The sequence below is a fragment of the Rhinoraja longicauda genome, chromosome 1 (assembly GCF_053455715.1).
Source record: "Rhinoraja longicauda isolate Sanriku21f chromosome 1, sRhiLon1.1, whole genome shotgun sequence".
NCBI lineage: Eukaryota > Metazoa > Chordata > Chondrichthyes > Rajiformes > Arhynchobatidae > Rhinoraja > Rhinoraja longicauda.
The window spans coordinates 104,127,942-104,143,161 of record NC_135953.1 but is presented as its reverse complement, the minus strand read 5'-3'; the positions used below and the strand labels follow the sequence as shown (position 1 = coordinate 104,143,161).

The 15,220-nt window shown below is 43.6% G+C and overlaps 1 protein-coding gene across 1 annotated transcript in view; it reads right to left on the bottom strand.

Moving 5' to 3' along the window:
- Nucleotides 1-14,828, bottom strand: part of nrg1 (neuregulin 1) — a 402,338-nt gene extending 387,510 nt beyond the window's left edge. The window contains exon 1 of the mRNA XM_078403811.1: nucleotides 14,771-14,828. The gene's annotated coding sequence lies outside the window, so the exon portion shown is untranslated. The remainder of the gene's footprint in view (nucleotides 1-14,770) is intronic.
- Between the last annotated feature and the right edge of the window lie 392 nt (nucleotides 14,829-15,220).

The window sequence follows — 15,220 nt, the reverse complement described above, 5'->3', positions numbered from 1 at the left end:
TGGGACTGTACACTCACTCTATAAAGTATGCTATCAAATATTATGACTGGTCTACACAGATGGTCTATTGTGATCACTGAAAAAATATCATTAGTAGGTTGACACTAAAAATGTCCTTTTCAATTTTTAAATCTCAGCACATCAACCCACTATTTTAAATAGATTAACACCTTTTACAAGGTAGCCAGCAAAGTACTGTTGCGACACATGACCATGTTAAATGTTAGTTTACTGGCAGCATCGATAATAATCTATATCCCTGACCAAATAATTGATTACCTCTTCCACAAGCATATCCTGGAAGAGGATGAAAGATTTGGAATTATTAAATCATATTTACAGAATACTTAAGAGTATGGCCTACAAATTAAAATAGTACACACCGGAATAGGCCCTTCAGCCAACACTAAACATAATTAGTTAAACTACTCTCCTCTACCTGCACGTGATCCCTGTTCCTCCACTCCCTGCATATACACGTGCCCATCCAAAAACCTTTTAAACCTCACTATCATATTGTTTGGTGCGGTATACGAATCCCAGACTATATTAGTAAAGATGTTCTGAAAGCCAGAGGCAATTGCATCTACTCTAGAAATCCATGCAAATTCTGCATTTGTGAATCCGCACCATTGACCCTGATGAGATGTGTTCACCGCTCTACTTCCTAAACGTTCGCAGGGTGTATTTTGTGATTCAGAGCATTAAGAAAGTTTTTTTGAGGATGTGACCAAAAAGGTTGATGAAGGCAGAGTTGTAGACGTTGTATACATGAATTTTAGTAAGGCATTCGACAAGGTTCTGCATGGTGGGCTGCCCTGGAAGGTTAGATCCCATGGGATTCAAGGAAAGATAATTGAATGGATAGAAAGTTGGGTTAATGGAAGGAAGAAGAAGGTGATGGTGGAAGGTTGCTTTTCGGACTGGAGGCCTGTGACTAGTGACGTCCTCGGGGTTCGGTGCTGGGCCCATTGCTGTTTGTCATCTACATCAATGATTTGGATGAGAACATACGTGGTTAGCAAGTTTGCAGATGACACAAAGTGTAAGATATTGTTCACAGTGAAGATGTTATCAAAAATTGCAGCAAGATCTTGTTCAGTTGGGCAGGTGGGCTGAGGAATGGTTGATGGAATTTAATAGAGAAATGTGAGGTATTGCATTCTAGGAGCACCAACATGGGAAGAACCTACACAGTGAATGGTCGGGCTCAGGTGAGTGTTGTGGAGCGGAGGGATCTAGTAGTACATGTACATAGTTTGTTGAATGTGGCGTCATAGGTTGGTCACAAAGGCTTTCGGCACATTGGTCTCCATCAGTCAGGACATGGAGTCTAAAAATTGGGAGGTCATGTTGAAGTTGTATAAGATGTTGGTAAGGTCACATTTAGAGTATTGTGTTCAGTTTTGGGCACCATGTTAAAGGAAAGATGTTGTCAAGCTGGAAAGGGTTTAAAGAAGATTTATGAGGATGTTGCCAGGATTCAAGGGCCTGAGCTATAGGGAGAGGTTGAGCAGGTGAAGACTCTTGGAGCGCAGGAGGTTAAGTGGTGATCTTATAGAGGTGTACAAAATCAGGAGAGGAATAGGTCGGGTAGATGCACAGAGTAGGGGAAATCAACAATCAGAGGACATAGGTTTAAGGGAGGGGGGAAAGGTTTAATCGGAACCTGAGAAGTAGCTTTTTAACACAAAGGGAGGTGTGTGAATGGAACGAGCTGCCAGAAGAGGTAGTTGAGGCAGGTACTATTACAACATTGAGAAACATTTAGACAGGTGCATGGATATGACAGGTTTAGAGGGTTATGAGCCAAACACAGGCAGGTGGGACTAATGTCTATGGGACATGTTGCCCGGTGTGGGCATGTTGGGCTGAAGGGCCTGTTTCCATGCTAAAAAACTTTATTACTCCAAGATGTTAAGACTCTGAAGGCGGCTGGGTGTCAAGGATATGCAAATCTTTCTACACCAGTCCGTATGATAGCACAACCTCCCATAGTTCTTGTCCCGTGCAAGTCCAGGGTTTGGCACCAATGCAAGTGGAAAAATCTAGGTCAGCCATTGAGCCATGTGGAGCTCAGACTATATCAGCGTGATGAATAAAACCTCCAGAAGAGAGTCCAAGTTGTACTATGCTCTATGGAACATGCTAGAAGTGCACAGTATTATGATATTGTCATAAAGCGTACAGCACAGAAACAGGCTCTTTAGCCCAACTCGTCAATGCTGACCAAAATGCCCCATCTAAGCTAGTTTCATTAGCCTCTAAACCTTTCATCTCGACGGAAGAGGATAAGCCTAGTTATAAATAGACAATAAGTGCAGGAGTAGTTCACAGGTAATTGAGGCCAGTTCATTGGCTATATTTAAGAGGGAGTTAGATGTGGCCCTTGTGGCTAAAGGGATCAGGGGGTATGGAGAGAAGGCAGGTACAGGATACTGAGTTGGATGATCAGCCATGATCATATTGAATGGCGGTGCAGGCTCGAAGGGCCGAATGGCCTACTCCTGCACCTATTTTCTATGTTTCTATGTTTCTATTCAGCCCTTCAAGCCAGCACCGTCATTCAATGTGATCATGGCTGATCACCAACAATCCGTACCCCGTTCCTGCCCTCTCCCCATACCCCCTGACTCCGCTATCATTAAGAGCTCTATCTAACTCTCTCTTGAAAGCATCAAATAGTAGGTGTTTTCAGTACTGCGGTCTGTAATGCCTGTATAACCCATACTCTCCTCCTGTCCTGTGGCAGTCTCTTGGATCAACTTCCAAAATGGATTGTGACTGCACATACTTGATTCACAGGTCTCCAGAGATATATAGGCTAGAGTTCTACATGGAGTCAGAGCTATACAGCACAGAAACAGGCCCTGCAGTCCAGCACATCCACGCTGAAAAAGGTACTTAACTATATTAGTCCCACTTGCATCTACCTGGTCTATATCCCTCCAACCTTTCTCTACCCATGCTTGGAATGATGTGGGCCAGTTGCAGTCAAGCAAGACTGTTAATTGTTATAAATATACCCAGCTCTACCACTTCCATATGCAGCTTGTTCCATATGTGCACTAATATCTGTGGTGACTCTCAGGTCCCTTTTAAATTTATCTTCTTATCTGGTCTACTGGGCACTTCGCAGATCCTTACCATTAGCAACACATTACACACACAAAGAACCTTAATCTAATCTTAGCTGCTATTTAATTAACACATTAAGTCATTTGGCTTCACCCCATCAGAGATATTCCAACTGCTCCATCCATCTCCCTCCTCCTCCTTCGCTGCTACCCAAAACTAACGCAGTTTCTCTCTTGTAGAGGCAAGAGACTTCAGATGCTGGAACCTTGAATTAAAGATTAGATTAAAACATCAAAGAAAAGTCCCAACCTGAAACGTCAGCTGTCCATTTCCTCCCCAGATGCTGCTTGACTCATTGAGTTCCTCCAGCATTTTGTGTTTGTTTTATCTCTTTCCCAGTTCTGGTGAAGGGCTCTGGTTTACATGTTTCTCTTTCCACAGATGCTGCCTGAATTGCTAAACTCACTCCCACCCCCCCATAATCATCTATTTATTATTATTATTATTGGATCCTATGAGATTGCTGCCCAAGCAGACTGACAAAGTAAAGACTAGTAATTGAAGTTGAGAGTCTTTTTTTTCAAAATTGCAGACAGCTGGTGATGGATTCAGAACAAAACCACTTAAAAAGACAGAGTTGTCACTTACAGAACAGTAAGTTTAAAAAAAACTTGCTTGTGATTGGAACTAGAAATAGGATCAGAGTTCGTTTGTCACATATTAACACCACCACATCACCCTCACTCCTCAATTATATCATTCTCCTGAGCCTTCTTCACTCCAATGGCATCAGCCTATCCTTCTTTCCATGATGGATCCAATAACCATTGTCAGGAAAACAGCTGGATGAGCTACACACACAAAGTGACAAATTACCTCCTACACTCAATGGGAATTGTCAGCTGACCATCCAAGAATCAATCTCCATGAACCCTTGAACTCTGACCAGGCGAATGCTTGCTGTCTGCTAATTATTTCAGGTTAGCTAAAATTTACTCAGTTTAAAGCAAAGATTATCTTTGGTTTAAAGTCGTTCTCATGGAAAAATAAAGTCCTAACCATTGGCAGCTGGAGATGTTAACAAAATTAATCTCCTTCCCTTCCTTCCACACTCCTCGTAGAAAAGGGTGGCACAGTGGCGTAGCAGTAGAGTTGTGCCCTGACAGCGCCAGTGACCCGGGTTCGATCCTGACCACATCTACTGTCTATACGGAGTTTGTACGTTCTCCCTGTGACCACGTGGGCTTTCCTCAAGTGCTCCGGTTTCCTCCTGCACTCCAAAGACGTGCAGGTTTGTAGGTTAATTAGCTTTGGTAAAATTGTAAATGATCCCAAGTGTGTAGGATAAGGCGAGTTAGGATTGCTGGTTGGCGCAGACTCAGTGGGCTCAAGGGCCTGTTTCTGGGCTGTATCTGTAAAGTCTAAAAGCTAAAGAATCACTTTCACTGACAGTTAGAACTGCCTATTAACTTTGAGTTAACATTCATTACAAAGACTTTTATATGCCCTTGTACTTAATAGTCCAATAATCCAAGCAACTAGCTTTCAATTTTACGACCCTAAATTACACTAAATTCCAAATTGTTTAAATGCAGATTGTTTAAAGCTTGGGTCTTATTGGTGTTAATAATATCAATTAGACAAGAGAGACTATCCTTCTTTGACTTAACCCTAAACTTTCACCACCACTTTCAACATCCAAAGGACATCTGCAAGAAATTACTTTTGTAGTTACTAAAATTGATGTGAAGTATGATTGGTTATATTTTGAAACCGCACAGTGAGCGAGTTGTATTATTAAGGAATAACAAGCAACATAAATGTATGAAATCACGCTGTAGGCTATTCGGGCTTGTATCTAACTCAGTGATGGGTCTACCTTCAGGAAATGTGAGTGGTGTAGACTCGGTGGGCCGAAGGGCTTGCTTCTCTAAATTAAAATAAACTAAACTAAACTGATACATTTTGGGAAATCAATCCAGTGCAAGATTTACATAGTAAATGGTAGAGTATTATTGAACAGAGGGATCTAGAGGTACAAGTACGCAGTCCCTGAAAATGTTGACACAGGTAGACATGGTGTTGAAGAAGGTATTTGGTGCACTTGCCTTCATTGGTAAGGGTGGTGAGCACAAGAATGTACGTTTATTATTGTGTTTAGGTTTATTATTGTCATGTGTTCTGAGGTACAGTGAAAACATTTTTCTTGCATGCTATCCAAGCCAATCAGATAATACTAAGCATTAATACAATCAAGCCAAACACAAGTACAAAAGCTATACATGATGTTGGTGAGATCACATTTGGAGTGCTGTGTGCATCTATGATCACACTGCTGCAGGATGGATGTGATTAAACTGGAAATGGTACAGTGAGGGGGTATGGGGAGAAGGCAGGAACGGGGTACTGATTGAGAGTGATCAGCCATGATCGCATTGAATGGCGGTGCTGGCTCGAAGGGCTGAATGGCCTACTCCTGCACCTATTGTCTATTGTCTATTGTCTAAAAGATTCACCAGGATGATACTAGAAATCGAGCACTTGAGTTATAAAGAGAGAATGGATAGACTGGAACTTTTGACCTGAAGCCTAGAAAGCTGAGCGGTGACCTTGTATATAAAATCATGAGAGGCAAGGTTAAGATGAATGTCCACACTGTTTTTTTTCCATGGTAGAGAAGTCCAGAACTAGAAGGCGTAGTTTTAAATTGAGAGGGAATAGGTTTAGAAGAGACATGAGGGGTAACTTATTCACATAGGATGGAATGTATATTTCATCTGTCCCAGATCTCATCTTCTCCTCTGTACCAGATTTCCTTTGTCCTCAACTCCTGGATCTTTCAAAAAGTTTATCTACTTTCCCTTTAAATGCCCCTGGTTGCCAGATCTGATGCAGCCCTAAAACTGGAGAATTCAACCTTGAGTCAGGAAGAGTATAACACGCTCAGATGGCTAATGAGGTCTTGTTCCTCTAGCTTGTGCCATGGCATTGCAGGAGGCTACAGACAGGTAGGTTAATGAGGGAGTGGGATGCTCAAGACATTGATTGTCTCTTTGCCTCCAGCAATGTTGCTTGATCTGTTGAGTTCCTCGGACAGATAGATGAACAATTAAAATGGCAAAACAACCTGCAGCTCAGGATCACTATCACTCTAACCTCTCTCTCTGTCTACCCCACCCCTGTTATATCCCTGCCCATCACTTGAGAAGGAATATAACCAATACGACATAGAAAATAGTACGTAGAACAGTACAGCACAAGGACAAGCCCTTTGGTCCACAATGTCTGCTGAACAAGATGCCAAGACCATCATTTATCTTTAGACTTTACTTAGAGATACAATGCAGAAACAAGCCCTTCGGTCCACTGAGTCCATACCGACCAGCAATCACCCTGTACACTTGCACCATCCTACACACGAGGGATAATTTACAATTTTACCAAAGTTAATTAACCTACAAACCTGTACATCTTTGGATTGTGGGTGGAAACCAGAGCACCCGGAGAAAACTCATGCAGCCAAAACTTGCCCCGCACGTCTCCTTTAAACTTTACTTCTCTCACCTTAAGCTATGCCATGTAGTATTTTATTTTTCCATTGTGGAAAAACATTCTGACTGTTTACCCTATCTATACCTCTCATAATTTGATATGCTTCTATCAAAGGTCTCTCCGCAACCTCTGATGTTACAGAGAAAACAATCCAATATGTTTGTGTTGTCATTTGTGAGCGGAGCACCAGGGCACATTCCTTGTATAAGCACATACTTGGCCAATAAACATTCATTCATTCATTCATTCATTCATTCATTCATTCATTCATTCATTCATTCATTCATTCATTCATTCAAGTCTGTCCAACCTCTCCCTGTAGCAAATATCCCCTAGTCCAGGCAGCATACTGGTAAACCTCCTCTGCACCCTTCCTGTAATGGGGGAACTGCCCACAATACTCCATCTCGCCACATTGAAGTCTCAAAATGGAATTCCCCAACTTTAGACACCTTGCCCTTTGCTTCCATCAGAGTATCCGAACCAGGCAGTGCTGCTGGTCACCCACCTCTGACTTTGGCTCAGCTTTTCACTCTCTCTTGGCATGTCCTGCCCTGTCAGGCCTAGACCATAGAACAGTACCACACAGGAGCAGGCCCCTCAGCTCACAAATGTCTGTGCTGAACCTGGTGCCAAGGTTCAATGTTTTAATGGTTCTTTATTGGCACGCATGCACAGCACAATGAAACTCTTTTGCACAACCCACAAATGCACAGTCGCCATATTTTGGTGCCGTTACAAAGATAAAGAAAAAGGCTAAAGTCCAGTCCACATGTTGGAAGTAGCAGAGCACCCCCAATCCAGGTAAGCCCCAGGCTGCTGTAGGTCCATGACCCGATATCCATCTCATCACTCTGTCTGGTTGTAAACTAATTTCCACTGCCTGCTCATGATTCTTATCCCTCCATTCCCTTCATATCCATGTGCCTACCAAAAAGCCCCTTAATCACCATTATCATACCTGCCTCCACCAGCACCACCCCAGGCCAGGCATCTCAGGCACTCTGTGAAAAAAAACCTGCCCTGCCCATTTCCTTTAAGCTTTGCCCCTCTCGTCTTTAAACTATGCCCTCTAGTCTCTGACACTTCCACTCTGGGGAGAAAGGTTGTGACTGTCTACCCTATCTCATAACTTTCTATACTTCTATCAGGACTCCAAGAGAAAAATATGCAGGGCAACAGAGCTGCTGGCTCGACGAGGAGGAGGCAGATTTGTAAAGTGTCGTAAACCCGCAGGAATTTCCTGATTCCACAGTACAAAATTATTTGTTGTAATTAAAATGATTTCCGAGAATTTGACCGCTTAGATCTTGCAGATTCACAGGTATTCTATTCATAATATTGATTTCTCTAACTTCAAGTAAGCCTTGCATCCCCTCTCTCTCTGTCCCTCCTCCACTCTAGTCATCGTACTAGTTTCACTGTCGTCCTGTTGAGTTTCACTGTCTGTATAACTCGTTATCACCTACCCTTCAGCCAACAATGGACCATTGTGGGCTCCACAATTCCTTGATCCTTATTGCTTTTTGCATATCTTTCATTCATTTGTTCCCCTCTATATGTCTCATTTCCCTTTCCTCTGACTCTCATTCAGAAAAAGGATCGCAACCCAAAACGTCACCTGGTCATTTTCTCCAGACATGCTGCCTGACCCACTGAGTTACTCCAGTGTTTTCTGTCTCTATTCAGAATAAATCAGCAGCTGTCATAGTCATCTCGCTCTTCCTTGAGTTACAGGCACAAAGGGATCAGAGACTCCCCATAAATCCAACCCTTGTACACCGTGGACGAGCAAAGATCACATACAGCTGCACTGCAAATCAACTGTGAAGTAAGCTGGAAAAAGTGCAGAGAAGATTTAGATTAGTTTAGTTTCGTTTAGTTTAGAGATACAGCATGGAAACAGTCCCTTTGGCCCACCGAGTCCACGCCAACCAGCGATCACACTAATTCTATCCTACACACTAGAGACAATTTGCAGAAGCCAATTAACCTAAAAATCTGTACGTCTTTGGAATGTGGGAGGAAACTGGAGCACCCAAAAACCCACACAGTTACAGGGAGAACGTACAAATTCCATACAGACAGCAGCCGTAGTCAGTATCGAACCTGGGTCTTTGGTGCTGTAAGGCAACAACTCTACCTCTGTGTCACTTTGCCACATATTTACGAGGATATTGCCAGGATTTGAGGGGCTAAGTTATGGGGAGACGTTGGGCAGGCCAAGACGTTATTCCTTGGAGCGAAGGAGGAGGATTGGGGGGGGGGGGGGGGGGGGGAGGGATATTATGGAGGTGTATAAAATCATGACGGAAATTGACAGGATGAATGCATATTTTACCTGAGGTAAGAGAATCAAAAAGCAGAGGACAAAGGTTTAAGGTGAGAGGGGAAAGATTTAATTGGAACCTGAAGGGCAACTTTTTCACAGAGGGTTGTGGGTATATGAAACGAGCTGTCAGAGGAGGTACTTGAGGCAGGTACTACAACAGCATGTAAAAGACACTTGGACAGATGTATTTCCCTGATTCCCCAGCCATTAGGAGTCATAGAAACATAGAAACATAGAAAATAGGTGCAGGAGGAGGCCATTTGGCCCTTCGAGCCAGCACCGCCATTCATTGTGATCATGGCTGATCATCTACAATGAGTAACCTGTGCCTGCCTTCTCCCCATACCCCTTGATTCCACTAGCCCCTAGAGCTCTATCTAACTCTCTTTTAAATTCATCCAGTGAATTGGTCTCCACTGCCTTCTGTGGCAGAGAATTCCACAAATTCACAACTCTCTGGGTGAAAAAGTTTCTTCTCACTTCAGTTTTAAATGGCCTCCCCTTTATTCTTAGACTGTGGCTCCTGGTTCTGGACTCCCCCAACATTGGGAACATTTTTCCCGCATCTCGCTTGTCTAGTCCTTTTAAAATGTTATACGTCTCTATAAGATCCCCTCTCATCCTTCTAAACTCCTGTGAATACAAGCCTAGTCTTTCCAATCTTTTCTCATATGACAGTCCCGCCATCCAAAGGATTAACCTCATGAACCTACGCTGCACTGCCTCAATAGCAATGATGTCCATCCTCAAATTAGGAGAACAAAACTGCACACAATACTCCAGATGTGGTCTCACCAGGGCCCTATACAACTGCAGAAGGACTTTGTTGCTCCTGTACTCAAATCCTCTTGTTATGAAGGCCAATATGCCATTAGCTTTCTTCACTGCCTGCTGTACCTGCACGCTTACTTTCAGTGACTGGTGTACAAGGACACCAAGGTCTCGTTGCACTTCCCTTTTACCTAATCTGACACCATTGAGATACTAATCTGCCTCCTTATTTTTGCCGCCAAAGTGGATAACCTCACATTTATCTACATTATACTGCATCTGCCATGCATCTGCCCACTCTCTCAACTTGTCCAAGTCACCCTGCAACCTCCTAACATCCTCTTTGCAGGTCATACTGCCACCCAGCTTTGTGTCATCCGCAAACAGTTGTGGCCCCAGCACCGAGCCTTGCAGCACTCCACTCTCCACTGCCTGCCATTCTGAAAAGGACCCATTTATTCCGACTCTTTGCTTCCTGTCTGCCAACCAATGTTCTATCCATTTCAATACCCTACCCCCAATACCATGTGCTCTAATTTTGCTCACCAATCTCCCGTGTGGTACCTTATCAAAGGCTTTCTGAAAGTCTAGATACACTACACCCACTGGCTCTCCTTCATCCATTTTACTTGTCACATCCTCAAAAAATTCCAGAAGATTAGTCAAGCAGGATTTCTCCTTCTTAAATCCATGCTGACTTGGACCAATACTTTTACCGCTATCCAAATGCGCCGCTATTACCTCTTTAATAATTGACTCCAGCATCGAGTCGTCGAGCAGGAAAGGTTTAGAGGTATAGGGGCCAAACGTGTGAAAATTGACTGCTGTAAATTTTGCTGAAGAGTACATTACAGGTAAAAAGAATCAAAAGAAAGTGATTTTATATACAAGAATCCAACCCATGATTATATCTGAGAATTGAGCAGCAAAGATATATGTGGCAGGTGAGGCAAGTGCCAGACTCTTGGTCTGGAAAGGAAAGGAAAGGAAAGGAAAGGGGTGCATTGGATATGAAGTGGGTGATCACTGGGTGACTAGTGACCAGCGTGGGGTTGGCCATTGAAGGCAAGTTAGCCATCACAGTCCAGTGTACTTTGGGGAGGATCCAGTTGTCATGGGAGTGTCAAATATTGCCCTTTCAATTATTGGTGCAACTTTCCCCGATGGACATGTGTAAGAGAGAGTAAGTTGCAGGGACACAGGGAAATGTGCTGCGGACCCGTGGGACTGATGGGAACGTTCCCCTGGATGTGGGCATAGACGCCGTAAGCTGATGAGATGTGTTAGAAGATAAATGAGGTCTGATAATGTTTGTGTGAGGTGTCCTGAGGCATTTCACTTGGTTAAATGTGTTAACTGCAAGTAATTTCCGCGCAAAGGCTCCCGAACACTCATTGAGATGCCGGTGGAATTTCAGGCTGACCTTCATCCTGATCTATTTATAACTCTCAGGCAAAAAGGAAAAGAGCCTGATTGTCACGTGTCGCTGGGTTGAATGATGCCGGCTATAAAAATGACCTGAGATGAAGAAGTGAGTGACAGGGCTATGTTTGAAGTTCCGCACAGAACATCAGCAGCTACAATAGGCAACCACTGCAGTGTGAGGAGAGAGAGCAAAGAATCACGTCAGTTTTAAGGGATCATTCAAACCTCACAAACTCATTAAAGTTAATATATTTGCAAGGTCATCTTATGTTGCATGCTGGATAAGATGTTGGTGATGCTGCAATTAGAGTGATGTGTTCAGTTTTAGTCACCCTGCTACAGGAAACATTTTATTAAGCTGGAAATACATATTTAATGAAGATTTATGAGGATATTGCCAGGGCTCGAGGACCTGAGCTACAGGGAAATGTTGTGTAAACTAGGACTTCATTCCTTGGAGCACAGTAGGCAGGGGGGTGATCTTATTGAGGTGTATAAAATCATGAGGGGAGTAGATGGGGTGAATGCACATAGTCTTTTATCCAGGCTAGGGAAATCAAGAACTAGAAGACATAGGTTTAAGGTGAGAGGAGCAAGATTTAACAGGAACCTGAGGGGTAACTCAGATGTAGGTGGATATATGGAATGAGCTGCCAAGGGAGATAGTTGAGGCAGGTACTATAACAACATTTAAAAGACACTTGGACAGGTACATGGACAGGAAACGGGTGTGGGCCAAACAAGAGCAAATGGGATTAGCTAGATGGGGCATCTTGGTCGGCATGGACAAGTTGGGCCGAAGGGTCTGTATGCACACTGTATGACTCTACCATTATTTTCTCTCCATATGTCACCCATCCCATTGCCCTGCCATTGGGAGTCATAGAGTCATACAGCACATATACAGCACATATAAATATCAGAGTCATCGAGTCATACAGCACAGAAAGAGGCTCCGGTCCAGCATATCCATGTCGACCACAATGCTCATATGCGCAAGTCCGCTTTACCCCTGTTTGACCCATATCACACCAAATCCTTCCTATCCATGCACTTGTCCAAATGTCTTTTAAAATGTTGTTGTTGTACCTGCCTCAACCACTTCCTCTGGCAGCTCATTCCATACAAGTATGGAACATTCCACTCTTGAATACATTGCTGAACAGTGCAGAGAAAAACCACACTACTCTAGAGCTGGAGTTACATGTAAACCAGGCCTGTTCGAGAATTACAGACGATCTTCCCTCAGGGGAACAACTTTCACGGCCACTATAACCTTTTAATTCCTGGTTCATTTAATTAGCCAATTTTAAATCCCCAGGCTGTAAGGGTGGAATATGAACCCATATTTCTACCTTACATATCCATTGAAAACAGCTACTCTTCTTCTTTGACACAAAATAACGACACGATATGAGCAATGGACCATATTTGAATATCCAGCCAAAGGCATTTTAATCAGCATCAATGATTCTGCACTCACAGCACTTTGACAACATTGAAATGTGACAGAAAACACATCACTGTCTCTTTGTTTAATATGCCACTGCTCTTCTCCAAGTCCCCTTTACCTAGAAGGGGAGTTCAACAAATGACAGCTCAATACTCAAGCTGCAATGACCCGTAAGCTGGATTCAGTGGACAGACGATGAGATGCCTGCCAGTAATATTTGTTTGTGAAGCTATTGCCTGTCAGTGGGTTGCCCTTGGGTGAGCAGTACAGAGAGGCAGCCTAACTGATACTGATCCTCCAGAGGCTCAAGTCAGCCAGTCAGCCAACATGTCAAAGACTCTTTGGGGAAATTAAAAGTGAGGCCTTGATGGGCGAAGGGTGTGTTTCCGTGATACATCTCTAAAGTCTAAAGTAGAGTCTGAAGTCTAAAGGAACATCAGCTCATCATCTGTCTGGGCATGTTACAGCCTTTCAGATGCAGTATTGCATTCTCCAACTTACCAATAATTTGCTCTCTCTGGATGTTTTTGCCACAAGTCATCTGTCTGCGATCCTGGGTCAGCTTCCCCTTCTCCATGAGCGTAACCTGACTAGCTATCTGCAACACATCATACTTCATTGTCATTTATTCACAAAATGCTGGAGTAACTCAGCAGGTCAGGCAGCATCTCAGGGGAGAAGGAATGGGTGACGTTTCGGGTCGAGACCCTTCTTCAGACTGAGAAGGGTCTCGACCCGAAACGTCACCCATTCCTTCTCCCCTGAGATGCTGCCTGACCTGCTGAGTTACTCCAGCATTTTGTGAATAAATACCTTCGATTTGTACCAGCATCTGCAGTTATTTTCTTATAATACTTCGTTGTCACTGTTTCTCGGACAGGTAGCAACCCATCCTTACAGCCTCCCTGGTTCCTCTTACAGCTATTCATTCCCCTTGTCCTATCCAGACCTCCCCAACGCCTTCCCAGCAGCTTAAAGCTATTTATTTTCTCTCTGATAAAGGGTCTTTGATTTGGAAAGTTCACTCTGCTTCTCTTGGGCACCATCTTTAATCTGGACAAAATTAAAGAGTCTGGTGATTTCTTGCTGTGGAGATGGGAAAGATAACCAGGAGGCAAGGAACTATTTAATAATGTGCCTTTGGCACAAAATTATCTTGTGCAAATTTGTATGTGATATATGTTACTGACCTCTCCACCATCTATAGGAGGCGCTGCAGCAAAAAGGCAACCAGTATGATTGAAGACCCGCACCACCATCTCATTTCACTCCTACCATCGGGAAGAAGTGTCGGGGTCTGAAAACCGTAACCTCCAGGTTCAAGATTAGCCTCTTCCCAACAACCATCTGACTTTGACTTTGGAGCTACGGCGTGGAAACAGGTCATTCGGCCCACCGAGTCCACGCCAACCAGTGACCACCCCACACACTAGCACTACCCTACATACAAGGGAGAATTTACAATTTACACAAGCCAATTAACCTATGAAACCTGCATTTCTTTGGAGTGTGGGAGGAAACCGGAACACCCGGAGAAAAACCCATGCGGTCACAGGGAGAAATTGCAAACTCCGTTCTGACTGCACCTGTAGTCAGGATTGAACCCAGGTTTCTGGCGCTGTGAGGCAGCAACTCTACCTCTGTGCCACCGTGCTGCCCCGTGACTCTTGAACATCACAGAACACTAACCTCAACTGTGATTTATTCACAAAATGCTGGAGTAACTCAGCAGGTCAGGCAGCATCTCGGGAGAGAAGGAATGGGTGACGTTTCGGGTCGAGACCCTTCTTCAGACTGTGAACTATGGACTGCCTTTGATAACGTGAAGAATGTTGGGTTGTTATGCACTTGTGTAGTGGTTATTAATTTATTGAAGTTCTGTATATTATATATTTCCTACGTGTAGTGTGTTTGCAAGCCTGTTATGCTGCTGCAAATAATAATTTAATTGTGCCGTTTGTCGGTACATTTGATAATGAAACACTTTTCTTTGCACCCTTGCACCGTTTGTGTGTGTTACAGGGTCAGTAGCTAAATTGTCGGCTGCCACAGACCTGTGCTGCCAGTGCACGCACCTTCAGCAAGTAGGCTCAATATACGACACCAAGTCTCTCTGTCACGCTCGCCCTGAGTTCTGATTACGCCTCTCTGACACGCACCATTTAACTGACGGGAGCAGATTCCATAGATTGATGAGGACTGGAGCCCCGTGTCCCAAGGTTCGCCGGCTGCAATTCATTTTAGCAGATAAATCTCATTGTTTCTCCTGAGTGATGGGCTGATATCGTCACAATATTAGTTTTCGGTCTCACAGCACTGTGAGTTATTGGAGCTGTCAGGCACCAGGGACTTTCGTCGCATTAGGAATTCCCAATGTAATGGATTCTCCCGTCTGGAGGAATAAAATGCATAAAACATAACCCGTGCAGTCCAGGCGATATGCAGGATTTTTTTTAATAATAAAAATGTCAAAAACAATCGCAAATTTCCGGGTCTATTTGAAGGGCAATTTTTCCGAGGGACTTGATGTTTCAGTGTGCACTGTTCTTTAGTATTCTTCACGTGTGTTTAAATATATATCTGTTCTATTTTTACAGCTGTGCTATTTT